Raw genomic sequence first — 14959 nt, forward strand, 5'->3', positions numbered from 1 at the left:
CAGGTGCATTGCGATGGGTCCCCAATTATAGCAGGCAATCAATCGATTTGATTAAAAAAATAGGCGAATTCATCGATTTCAATGACAATAAAAATATGGGAGTGTGACTATGTCCTAACCCTAACCCTATCCCGAGGATTGATTTTTTAAATCTCATTTTGTTCAACCAATGTTATGTCGTCCTAACAGAGTGACAGGGATCTCTGTCTTCCATCAACAGGGAGTTAAACTGGTTCATTTTATCACTTGATAGATGTTCTTCATGTGATGTTGAAGCATATTTAACAGAATTCATGTTTACTTCACACCCCAACGGGTCTGAGCGACCATCACTCCAAATTGCACCTGATACCATAACCGAGAAACCCCATGTTTCACCGTTGACTGCAGTCAGTCTTTTTAAGTCAAACTCTTGCTGCGGAAACCATACACATACCCTTCCACTGTCGGGAAATAATGCAAATCGTGGCTCATCAGAGAAAGTTGGACATTGGTCCAATTAATGAGATACTCTCAGTTATTTAAGCACTATTCTTATCTGTAAATATAAATAAGCATATATTAATCTTAGGAAAAATATTTATTTTTTGTCATGTTTGTGTATATAGTTCAAATCTGGCATTCGTTGTATTTAAACGAAATTTTAATCAAAAGTATCGAGATATCTTTCTGGGTTTGATTTGCATGTCACTCTTATAGGTAAATTTTGGTCCTTCCAACACATAAAAGCACATTCCAAATACGTGAATATCCGAAGACTTGAAATAATGATGTACTAATCGAATAGTTCTTTGGAGAATTTAATTGTATGATTTGTTGGAAATGTGTTGAATTTAATGTAAATTGTTTTTATTTTATAAATTTTACAGTGTAATATATTTAGTTGTCTATGGGTGTCTATTCTATGTATGTATATATGTATGTATGTGTGCATGGATGTATTATGTATGTATGTATGTATGTATGTATGTATGCATGTCAGGTCATGTCATATGCTACTGGTACCATGTAACTCAGTACTACCTGCCTCATTGTCTGGTCACCGGCGACTAAAACTGGTTCTCCAGACTTGTTTGGTGAGGAGGGTGGCTAGTCTTCCTAAAGGATAAAAACAAGACCTTCAAAAGAGCGAATGCGCCCTTTTTCGGGGTCAACGGCCAACTAGCATCGTATGTGTTTGTGTATATGTATGTGTGTGTTGGGGTGGAGAGGGCTCCCATAAGCCGTGGTGAAGGCAACATTTCTAGGAGAAGCAAATCTCTGATTTAAAAAATCATATAGCGAGAGACCAGTACCCGCATTAAGCTGGTCTGCAGTTTAACTTGTTGCTGGCTATCTTGCTCTTGCTTGTTGCTGAATTTCAACATTTTAAACCGAGAGAGAGACTTAGTTGTCGTACAAAGCTAAGACTCTGTAACATCATCTGTGTATAGATACTCCCTCAGGCATTTGTCTATTAAAATGGTTCTGTGGTGATGGAAGTCATTTTGAGGCTCATAGACTTTTAAGTGTCCGAGGGAGTGGCACTTGTCTGACAAGACATTGCAATCATAATATATATAGATATATAAATATATCTATCTATATTATATATATATATATATATATATATATATATATATATATATATATATATATATGAGCAAATAGTTAATAAAATACGTTAAAAACACTTTGAAATGAGTTAAAAACATATTTAATCTGAAAAGGAAACACTAGATAAATGGATAGTCCTTAATCCGCGGTGTTTCGAAGAAATACTTTCCTTCTCATCAGAGGGTAGGAATTAGCAACTGGGATTTTACTTGTACAAATGGAAATTCTTTTAACTTTCTTGAAGATTTACATTTGGATTTTACCATCACTGGATTTTTTATTTTCCACCAGACTATCCATTAATGTATAATCACCTTTTTCTTCACTATATTCCCTCTGCTTCACTTTTTTTGTTTTCAAGTAAGATCTTTGACTTACTTGTTATTTCATCAAATACTTCTGCATGCAAAATCCGATCCCGCATTTTGATAATTCCTATCCTCTGATGAGAAGGAAAGTATTTCTTCGAAACTCCGCGGATTAAGGACTATCCATTTATCTAGTGTTTCCTTTTCAGATTAAATATGTTTTTAACTCATTTCAAAGTGTTTTTTTAAAACATATTTTATTAACTATTTACTCATATTATAAGCTCAAAGTGTATTTTTAACATGTTTTATTAACAATTTGCTCTCAATCTCCTATTTGTGTTATCGAGCTTTTACATCTGGCTGAGATAATTTTATAAATATTAATTTTTTAATATTTATAATATACTTTAATTTTACCATCTTGGATCATTTTGGTAAATTTAATTGTAATTTTTATTTTATAAATAAATATATATATATATATATGGAAAAAAGGATAGAATAATTAACCAATGAAGCGAAGACTGTTATTCGGAAGTTAGAAAGGATTGAAAATAGAATTAATAGACAAAAATGTCTATTTTATTTAATGAAATATGCCGCAGAGATAAAATGGCACGTATATATATATATATATATATATATATATATATATATATATATATATATATATATATATATATATATATATATATATATACACTAGCAAAAGTACTCGTCGTTGACTGGGTTCAAAAACAGCCTACAGAAAATGGACTCTGATTTATGAAAGTATGATAGGTTATGAAAAGGAAGGGTTGTAAAGAGATAGCTTCCAATTTGGGGGTATCAAAACCAATGCAAAATATGATGAAAGTAAAAAAAAAAAAAATAGATAAAACCCATAATTTACTATACCATACCTGTTCACACTGAAACACTTATCACAATATTCTGTAGATGTATATTAAAAAATCTTGTAAAACTTTGTGACATATTTCCATTCTATGGAGGTCAGGCGCGAACGAACGCCCCATAATTTATTATACCATATTTCTTCAAACTGAAACATAATTATCAAAGTATACTTACGTAGATAGATATGAAAAGTCTTTATTAAAGTTTGTGCCTATTTCCATTCTATGGAGGCCAGGCGTGAACGCAGACCCCACAATTTTATTATACCATCCCTATTTAAGTTAAAACATACTTATCAAAGTATTCTTATGTACATTTATATAAAAAACACTTGTAAACGTTTTTTTTTTTATTTTTGAAGTTATTTACGTACTTTGTGGACCAGGCGCGAACGCAGACCCCACAATTTCAATGAACCACTGTTCTGCCAGACCAAACATACCCATTCCTGTGTCTCGATACATCTTCTATCATTATATGTGATCAGTTTTTTAAAATAGTCAACCATAAAGGAGCCTATTCGTGACCACACACACGCACACACGCACACACATACAACTTTATATATATATATATATATATATATATATATATATATATATATATATATATATATATAGTAATTTATAAAATATATATGGCGATTAAGCTACACTGAATATTCCGCGTTTCATCCACTCTAGGACTGTTCAGGCCTATATATATATATATATATATATATATATATATATATATATATATATATATATATATATATATATATATATATATATATATATATATATATTATCTATGTATTTGTTCTAATTCAAGTTCACAAGTAACAGGAATTGAGACAAATTCACAAAAGATGCTGCCAAGTCTGCTTCAATGCAACAAGACGGGCTCCTTCTACCGGGCTAAAAATATTCTCAGACCTATCTTTAGAAAGCCATTATGTCAAGACTATTGTTGCTGTCTCTGAACTGGTACACCAATCATTAGTCCCTCTCCCTTTTAGATTTGATTAATGAAAAAAAATCTGTAAACCTAATAGATTCCACACTGTATACTAAACTCGAGCCTCTGTCCCATCGCTGCAATTTTGTATCACTTTTTTTTTGTTTTAAACAAGCCCTTTCACGTAATTTGCTCCGATTAACTTGCCGCACATGTACCCCGCTTTCAACTTAAATAACCCCGACCAATCCGACCAGCAGCAAAATTCCAACCCTTTATAGAAAGGATTCTCAGATGCCGACAAGATTCCTTCCTTAGTATCTGTTTTCCTAAGGCCACTTACTTTTGGAATTCCCTTCTTGCTCCCTGTTTCCTTAAAGATTGAACGTAAGAAAAAGAAAGGAGTAAGGTGTAACAAAACAAACAAAAGCTACAAGATAGTAATTTTTATTTTTTTTTTACAAGTAGGTCACAACTTATCAAAGCCCGAGGGTCACTCGAGGATAAGTATTAATGGTTTACTGATAAGTGGAATATAAAGTTTCCGGAGTTTACATCATCCGAGCACAATGTTAAAGTGTTAAACCACAAGTGCTTTAGTCAACCTTCATATATGTTGCTGATATCATGAAACGACTTGCCAGGTATTTGAAGAAAGTAGACATTGCGTGCATCTGAACTGAAATATGCCTTCTCTGGTTACTGCTTTTTACAGCCATTTTTCAATCCCCACCCTCTCTCTCTCTCGCTCTCTCTCTCTCCCTCTCTCTCTCTCTCTCTCTCTCTCTATCTATCTATATATATATATATATATATATATATATATATATATATATATAAGTAGATATGTATATATAAGTAGATATATAAATGTACATATAAGTAGAGATATATATAAGTATGTATAAGTATATATATGTATATATAAGTAGATATATGTGTGTGTATGTATAAATATATATATATATATATATATATATATATAAGTATATATATATATAAGTATATATATATATCTATGTATAAGTATGTAAATATGTATAAGCATATATAAATGTATAAGAATATATATATAAGTATACATTTCTTAGTATATATATATATATATATATATATATATATATATATATATATATATATATATATATATATATATATATATATATAGGGTGTCCGTAAAGTTACTATTCAGTCTTACAAGTTACTATACGGACACCCTGTAATATATTAATAGTACAGTAAGATATTGTATTAAAATATTTATTTGTAACAAAAGAAGTAAAAAGAAATAACACCTTTATGTTTATAAAAATCTCAGAAAATACACGTGTTACATCCGAAAAGACTGTAACAATCAAGGCAAACAATTTCTATGACAAATATTCCTGTGCGTTTTCTGTTTTCCAATATCGCTTCAAAATAAATTTGCGCTCTTCCAAACTTAGCTTGCGTGGCATGCTTGATTAAATAAACCTGTAAAAAAAAAATATTAACTATTAATACAAATATAATACAATAAAACAATAAGACTGTGTAGTAACTTTACAGACACCCTATATAATAATTAAAAAAAAATGGATTGCAAGAAAAACAAACAGGAACTGTCTCTGGTTGTAGAGAAAAAAAATGCTGCCATATTTTCAAACTCTCTCATCTTTGGGGTCTCAAATGATTGGAATTTTATGGGTTTTTAGTCGGTTAAAATAGTTTTTAAGGGGGTCAAAAATGGGTAAAAATTTAAAAAATCGTTAAACATTTTCGACATTCATCTTAGCTAATTTTTAATCTTAATTTTTAATCAGTTCATATGCGTGTCACGTTGGTACAGTGGTAACGTCAACAGCTTTGAATGCTACAGTTTTGCTTTCGGTTTCGATTCTAGCTAATTGAACCCAAATACATTTTTCTTTTACTTGTGAAATCACGACTTTATAATAATATATACGAAATCTTAAACTTAGGCATGAATCCCTGCTAACTTTGGCGATGGTGGGATCCAGGGTCTTTGTAATTGTCTATCCAGGGTCTTTCTAATTGTTTGAGATTACTCTTAGCCGGCCCCTTGCACCACAATACCGCATTCACACCGTGGAGTTAAACTTACTTAATAGAACCGCAATCGTTGTTATGAATGAATTTATATACGTGGATGCATGTGTACTTTTTGTATCATATAACAATGATGTGATTTTATTTTAAAAAGTTTTTGTTGTAGAAAATTTAATTGTCCGATGAGTGTATTTACAATGTATGATTATGAGTGTATTTACAATGTATGATTATGAGTGTATTTACAATGTATGATTATGAGTGTATTTACAATGTATGATTATGAGTGTATTTACAATGTATGATTATGAGTGTATTTACAATGTATGATTATGAGTCTATTTACAATGTATGATTATGAGTGTATTTACAATGTATGATTATGAGTATATTTACAATGTATGATTATGAGTATATTTACAATGTATGATTATGAGTGTATTTACAATGTATGATTATGAGTGTATTTACAATGTATGATTATGAGTGTATTTACAATGTATGATTATGAGTATATTTACAATGTATGATTATGAGTGTATTTACAATGTATGATTATGAGTGTATTTACAATGTATGATTATGAGTGTATTTACAATGTATGATTATGAGTGTATTTACAATGTATGATTATGAGTGTATTTACAATGTATGATTATGAGTGTATTTACAATGTATGATTATGAGTATATTTACAATGTATGATTATGAGTGTATTTACAATGTATGATTATGAGTGTATTTACAATGTATGATTATGAGTGTATTTACAATGTATGATTATGAGTGTATTTACAATGTATGATTATGAGTGTATTTACAATGTATGATTATGAGTGTATTTACAATGTATGATTATGAGTGTATTTACAATGTATGATTATGAGTGTATTTACAATGTATGATTATGAGTGTATTTACAATGTATGATTATGAGTGTATTTACAATGTATGATTATGAGTATATTTACAATGTATGATTATGAGTGTATTTACAATGTATGATTATGAGTGTATTTACAATGTATGATTATGAGTGTATTTACAATGTATGATTATGAGTGTATTTACAATGTATGATTATGAGTGTATTTACAATGTATGATTATGAGTATATTTACAATGTATGATTATGAGTGTATTTACAATGTATGATTATGAGTGTCTTTACAATGTATGATTATGAGTGTATTTACAATGTATGATTATGAGTGTATTTACAATGTATGATTATGAGTGTATTTACAATGTATGATTATGAGTGTATTTACAATGTATGATTATGAGTGTATTTACAATGTATGATTATGAGTGTATTTACAATGTATGATTATGAGTGTATTTACAATGTATGATTATGAGTGTATTTACAATGTATGATTATGAGTGTATTTACAATGTATGATTATGAGTGTATTTACAATGTATGATTATGAGTGTATTTACAATGTATGATTATGAGTGTATTTACAATGTATGATGATGAGTGTATTTACAATGTATGATTATGAGTGTATTTACAATGTATGATTATGAGTGTATTTACAATGTATGATTATGAGTGTATTTACAATGTATGATTATGAGTGTATTTACAATGTATGATTATGAGTGTATTTACAATGTATGATTATGAGTGTATTTACAATGTATGATTATGAGTGTATTTACAATGTATGATTATGAGTGTATTTACAATGTACGATTATGAGTGTATTTACAATGTATGATTATGAGTGTATTTACAATGTATGATTATGAGTGTATTTACAATGTATGATTATGAGTGTATTTACAATGTATGATGATGAGTGTATTTACAATGTATGATTATGAGTGTATTTACAATGTATGATTATGAGTGTATTTACAATGTATGATTATGAGTGTATTTACAATGTATGATTATGAGTGTATTTACAATGTATGATTATGAGTGTATTTACAATGTATGATTATGAGTGTATTTACAATGTACGATTATGAGTGTATTTACAATGTATGATTATGAGTATATTTACAATGTATGATTATGAGTGTATTTACAATGTATGATTATGAGTGTATTTACAATGTATGATGATGAGTGTATTTACAATGTATGATTATGAGTATATTTACAATGTATGATTATGAGTGTATTTACAATGTATGATTATGAGTGTATTTACAATGTACGATTATGAGTGTATTTACAATGTATGATTATGAGTGTATTTACAATGTATGATGATGAGTGTATTTACAATGTATGATGATGAGTCTATTTACAATGTATGATGATGAGTGTATTTACAATGTATGATTATGAGTGTATTTACAATGTATGATTATGAGTGTATTTACAATGTATGATTATGAGTGTATTTACAATGTATGATTATGAGTGTATTTACAATGTATGATTATGAGTGTATTTACAATGTATGATGATGAGTGTATTTACAATGTATGATTATGAGTGTATTTACAATGTATGATTATGAGTGTATTTACAATGTATGATTATGAGTGTATTTACAATGTATGATGATGAGTGTATTTACAATGTATGATGATGAGTCTATTTACAATGTATGATGATGAGTGTATTTACAATGTATGATTATGAGTGTATTTACAATGTATGATTATGAGTGTATTTACAATGTATGATTATGAGTGTATTTACAATGTATGATTATGAGTGTATTTACAATGTATGATTATGAGTGTATTTACAATGTATGATGATGAGTGTATTTACAATGTATGATTATGAGTATATTTACAATGTATGATTATGAGTGTATTTACAATGTATGATTATGAGTGTATTTACAATGTATGATTATGAGTGTATTTACAATGTATGATGATGAGTGTATTTACAATGTATGATTATGAGTGTATTTACAATGTATGATTATGAGTGTATTTACAATGTATGATTATGAGTGTATTTACAATGTATGATTATGAGTGTATTTACAATGTATGATTATGAGTGTATTTACAATGTATGATTATGAGTGTATTTACAATGTATGATGATGAGTGTATTTACAATGTATGATTATGAGTATATTTACAATGTATGATTATGAGTGTATTTACAATGTATGATTATGAGTGTATTTACAATGTATGATTATGAGTGTATTTACAATGTATGATGATGAGTGTATTTACAATGTATGATTATGAGTGTATTTACAATGTATGATTATGAGTGTATTTACAATGTATGATTATGAGTGTATTTACAATGTATGATTATGAGTGTATTTACAATGTATGATTATGAGTGTATTTACAATGTATGATTATGAGTGTATTTACAATGTATGATTATGAGTGTATTTACAATGTATGATTATGAGTGTATTTACAATGTATGATTATGAGTGTATTTACAATGTATGATTATGAGTGTATTTACAATGTATGATTATGAGTGTATTTACAATGTATGATTATGAGTGTATTTACAATGTATGATTATGAGTGTATTTACAATGTATGATTATGAGTGTATTTACAATGTATGATTATGAGTCTATTTACAATGTATGATTATGAGTGTATTTACAATGTATGATTATGAGTGTATTTACAATGTATGATGATGAGTGTATTTACAATGTATGATGATGAGTCTATTTACAATGTATGATTATGAGTGTATTTACAATGTATGATTATGAGTGTATTTACAATGTATGATTATGAGTGTATTTACAATGTATGATTATGAGTGTATTTACAATGTATGATTATGAGTGTATTTACAATGTATGATGATGAGTGTATTTACAATGTATGATTATGAGTATATTTACAATGTATGATTATGAGTGTATTTACAATGTATGATTATGAGTGTATTTACAATGTATGATTATGAGTGTATTTACAATGTATGATGATGAGTGTATTTACAATGTATGATGATGAGTCTATTTACAATGTATGATTATGAGTGTATTTACAATGTATGATTATGAGTGTATTTACAATGTATGATTATGAGTGTATTTACAATGTATGATTATGAGTGTATTTACAATGTATGATTATGAGTGTATTTACAATGTATGATTATGAGTGTATTTACAATGTATGATGATGAGTGTATTTACAATGTATGATTATGAGTATATTTACAATGTATGATTATGAGTGTATTTACAATGTATGATTATGAGTGTATTTACAATGTATGATTATGAGTGTATTTACAATGTATGATGATGAGTGTATTTACAATGTATGATTATGAGTGTATTTACAATGTATGATTATGAGTGTATTTACAATGTATGATTATGAGTGTATTTACAATGTATGATTATGAGTGTATTTACAATGTATGATTATGAGTGTATTTACAATGTATGATTATGAGTGTATTTACAATGTATGATTATGAGTGTATTTACAATGTATGATTATGAGTGTATTTACAATGTATGATGATGAGTGTATTTACAATGTATGATTATGAGTATATTTACAATGTATGATTATGAGTGTATTTACAATGTATGATTATGAGTGTATTTACAATGTATGATTATGAGTGTATTTACAATGTATGATGATGAGTGTATTTACAATGTATGATTATGAGTGTATTTACAATGTATGATTATGAGTGTATTTACAATGTATGATTATGAGTGTATTTACAATGTATGATTATGAGTGTATTTACAATGTATGATTATGAGTGTATTTACAATGTATGATTATGAGTGTATTTACAATGTATGATTATGAGTGTATTTACAATGTATGATTATGAGTGTATTTACAATGTATGATTATGAGTGTATTTACAATGTATGATTATGAGTGTATTTACAATGTATGATTATGAGTGTATTTACAATGTATGATTATGAGTGTATTTACAATGTATGATTATGAGTGTATTTACAATGTATGATTATGAGTGTATTTACAATGTATGATTATGAGTCTATTTACAATGTATGATTATGAGTGTATTTACAATGTATGATTATGAGTGTATTTACAATGTATGATTATGAGTGTATTTACAATGTATGATTATGAGTGTATTTACAATGTATGATTATGAGTGTATTTACAATGTATGATTATGAGTGTATTTACAATGTATGATTATGAGTGTATTTACAATGTATGATGAATGATGGGGACGAAAGAAAATCTAAAAACAAAAAATGATTAAATCAAACAAAATACGTTAGTAAGATTCCTCCTAACGCTTGTCTAAATGTTAGATCGCCCACTGTTTTCCAGGAGAACGAAAACAAGCAGGCTGTTCTCAAGATGCGAGTGGGGCTGAGTAGGGAGACATGAAAAAATAGGTAGATCCCGAAGAAATAGGATGGTAGATGGTAAACTCTGAGAAACAAGACTTGTGGGGGATGGCTGTAGGCAAAAGAAATGTGGAGGTTAGATGTCAGCAGTCTCTTTAGCAAAAAAAAAAAAAAAAAAAAAAAACACGACCGGGATCTCACTTGTTATACTGGCTAGGAGTCTTTTAAAAAAATGCTGACTAAACACTAAGGGATGGGTTCTAAAGAACCCAGGAATTTGTGTGCCATGCTTAAAGAGGGAACCCGTATTTAGCTCCTCAACGGAAGCACAAACTAGTGCCATGCACCTTCCTCTTGTCGAACTCCACTCGAGGCAACCTCCTCCAATCGCATCTGATCTTCACGATCGAGGAGGACAATTTTCTTGGAATCCACTGACGATTCGACCTTGGACTATACATTCAACCAGTTCTTATCCAGCTGTAGATCCAGTCCAACCCCCCCCCCAACATGAACGGGGCTATTAGTCCAGCTGTAAATATCTGGAAGTGCGGACTCGCCGCTCCAGGCTCCCAACCGCCAGCCGACAGACTGGCTGCAGTTGACCATGACCTCTTTGACTTCATAATGAACGAGCGCCCTCGTCACTGCCGAGTGTCTATGTGGCTCGATATGCATACTGTGACATCATCGGCGAATGCGGAAACCATGGATATGAACTCCGTCAGGAGGAGCTATTCCATGCAAGACTTGTCTTGTCGCCTTATCCTTAACTTGTGCAGGAGAGCTTCCAAAGCCAGGACATACAGCAAATACGACAGCGGGCAGCCCTGACGCATTGACCAAGAGACCGCGAACGATTCTGAAAGCCTACCATTTATCTGCACTGCTACCATCGGCATGTAGTGCAGAACAAAGACGAACTTTTAGAAGTCCCGATTAAAACCGGTGACCTCTAGAACAGATCCCAGGATGCAATGGTCAACCCTATCGAAGGCCTTGGAATGGTTCAAAATGATCAGCACGGCTTCAGTATTGTCTTTTATTCCTCTATGATCATGTGAATCAGATGTAGATTGTCTTGAATAAATCTCATCTTCACAGCGTAACTTTGGTCGGGTTCGATCAAGTCAGTGATGACAATCTGAAAAGATTTGGAAGAACTCTTGCCAAAATCTTCAACTCTGTGTTTAGCAGAGTTAGGGGCCCTGTAGTCATCTAAATTTTCCTCTCCACCATGCCGACTGCTTTTCTCCAGCAATTTGATCACTCCCTTAGTCGCCTGTCCGGGAATGGAGCTCTGAGCAAACCAATGGTTTAACACATCCTTCAGAATAGGTCCCAACATGAGCGACAGCCTCGGGAAGACCATCAAGCCCTGGAAATTTGTGGCTGACCGGCTTCAGAATGATTTTTTTTTATGACTAGGTATTTTTTAAATGAATTACAAAACAATCTATGAATATATATAGTCAATGGACGTACAGGTTTTTCAATAAAAATTGCTTTAAATTATTCATACTAATAATACTGTGGGGTCTGCGTCCCGGCTTGACATTTATAAAAATGAAATACGTTTTACTTTGTATTTATTGACACCCTATATTACATTTCGCATGAGTTTGTACGAATGTCTGTAGTTATGCATTTTTACGAGGTAAAAGCTCCTCAAAGTCTCATATATATATATATATATATATATATATATATATATATATATATATATATATATATACATATGTATATATATAATTCAAATGACCTTGTAACGGGTGTTATAACCCTACATCCGGTTTACGACTTCCGGTTAGCATGCGTACATAAACAAATAATCAACGCGACAATAAAACGTATTGTTTTACTATGTACGTTTTCAGCGTCTCAATTGTTTTTTCGCGTTTAAATTATCCAAATAAACACTTGTTAATACTTTCTGCATTGTTTTTACATCGTTCATTTCCGTATTACGTTTAAGTTATTTTTACGCAATTTTCTTACAAATAAATCTACTTTAACCCGTTGACAACCATAAGAGCATTTTACAACAGCGATTTACCCACCGCCTTCATTTTTTTAAAAGATTATTCTCCATTTTTTAATACACTTTTCTTAAAAACATTTATACATTTTCTTCTACACTACCAACATAAATACCTCGGAAATATGTTTTTTTTTTAAATTTCGTTACAAATAAATAATCAACGCGACAATAAAACGTATTGTTTTACTGTGTATGTTTCAGTGTTCCAATTGTTTTTTTTTTCGCGTTTAAATTAAAAGATATATCAAAATTTGAACTTAGCTTTAAGTATTATGGTATCTTTTCACTGCATATTTACCTATAAGTATGGCAAACCACTTATAATTTAATGGCTGTAAGTTTTTTTCTTAAAAAATAAACAATTAAAACAGAACGATTCATAGAAATCTACCTATATTCTTTTTTCATTTTAATATCTTTTCATGGAAATGGTTTTGTAACTATTTTCTTTACATCACAAGTGTCACGCTCATACATTAATTCCATAGATAATATAACATACTGACCCAACAGGTAGTCTAGTCTAGTATATATATATATATATATATATATATATGATAAATTCCATGTATTCTCTCACATTCTGAAAATCATATATATATATATGCATATATATATATATATATATATGTGTGTGTGTGTGTGTGTGTGTGTGTGTGTGTGTGTGTGTGTATATTTAAATATGTATGAATAAAAAATCAATACGAAAAAAATATAAATATTTATATCTCTTCTGTATTTATTTCCTGTGTGTTGACGTGTAGGAATACAAAAAGTCTGTTGAAAAAAAAAAACAAGAATGTTTCCTTCAAAAGCACATAATTTTCGACCGATCCTTCGATCTTCCTCAGTGTGAATGATAGAAAACATGAGTGAGCGGGCAGAGTTAGCAGTGGGGGGGGGGGCACGGCAGCATTTTCGACTTGGAATGGTCAGCAACTTGTGTGGCCTCTATTCAAAATCAAGTCCTTCCACGCCACCTCACGAACACACTCGTATATGTGAACATACATGTATATACACTCGCGCACTACCACAAATGCTTCTTCGCGTACATATGCATACACAGGATACGCGCACTCACATTTATGAACGTGTTCACATATACAGCTGGAGATTAATGAGTAGATGTAGATGATAAGCAAAGTCGCTGCGAATTAGAATGTCTTTCCCAAGAGCTTGGACTTATGTATTTATTGTGGGTCTAGGTTGTCTGGATTGCCTGCACGTACGCACCCCCCCACATATATATATATATCTTAATGTTGAAAATTTTCTACAAAAAAAACTTAAAAAGCTACAAAGAAAGTATACAAAATTTTAATTATTCGACAAGGAATACAAATACAGCAAGGAAAACCTTATTCCATGAAGTTTCGAAGAATGCAAATCTTCTCATCAGGGGGGAAGAGGTTTGCAAAATATACAATAAATTTTGCAGGTTGATGCATTACAGAAAACAAATAATATAAAGTTTATCATATTTGCATAAAAAATCATTCAACAGTTTGAGAAAGTTTAGGACGGTTCAAGAAGATCGAAAAAGCAAGAAACGAAAAACAAATAAAATAAAAAAAGGGAGAAAACGGATATGATACAAATCCAATAGGAAAGATGGTAAAATCCAGAACAAGAAAAATCCGAAATGGGACTTTTAAAAATGCATTGTAATCCATGAGAAAACAAATATAAATATAAATGTTCAGGGTAAAATGGAGCTTCAAGAAAAATCATCAGTTTATGGAAAAGTCAAGATATGCAACGTTTTTTTTTAAATAACACATCAAGGAAAAAGAGGGTGTTGAAATGAAAATACCAATTGAAATCAGGAAAAG

General features: G+C 30.1%; 1 protein-coding gene and 1 long non-coding RNA gene across 4 annotated transcripts in view; one reads left to right on the forward strand and one right to left on the reverse strand.

Annotated features, from left to right (window-relative positions):
* LOC145279992 (neo-calmodulin-like) overlaps positions 1-14959 on the forward strand; it is a 500860-nt gene that overhangs the window by 13247 nt on the left and 472654 nt on the right. The window lies entirely within an intron of this gene.
* LOC145279995 (uncharacterized) overlaps positions 4946-14959 on the reverse strand; it is a 166308-nt gene continuing 156294 nt past the window's right edge. For both annotated transcript variants that reach the window (XR_013868521.1, XR_013868520.1), the window contains one exon: positions 4946-5216. This is a non-coding gene — a long non-coding RNA (uncharacterized LOC145279995). The remainder of the gene's footprint in view (positions 5217-14959) is intronic.

Source organism: Euprymna scolopes, chromosome 7 (assembly GCF_053919585.1).
Source record: "Euprymna scolopes isolate OS-2025 chromosome 7, ASM5391958v1, whole genome shotgun sequence".
NCBI classification, from domain to species: domain Eukaryota; kingdom Metazoa; phylum Mollusca; class Cephalopoda; order Sepiida; family Sepiolidae; genus Euprymna; species Euprymna scolopes.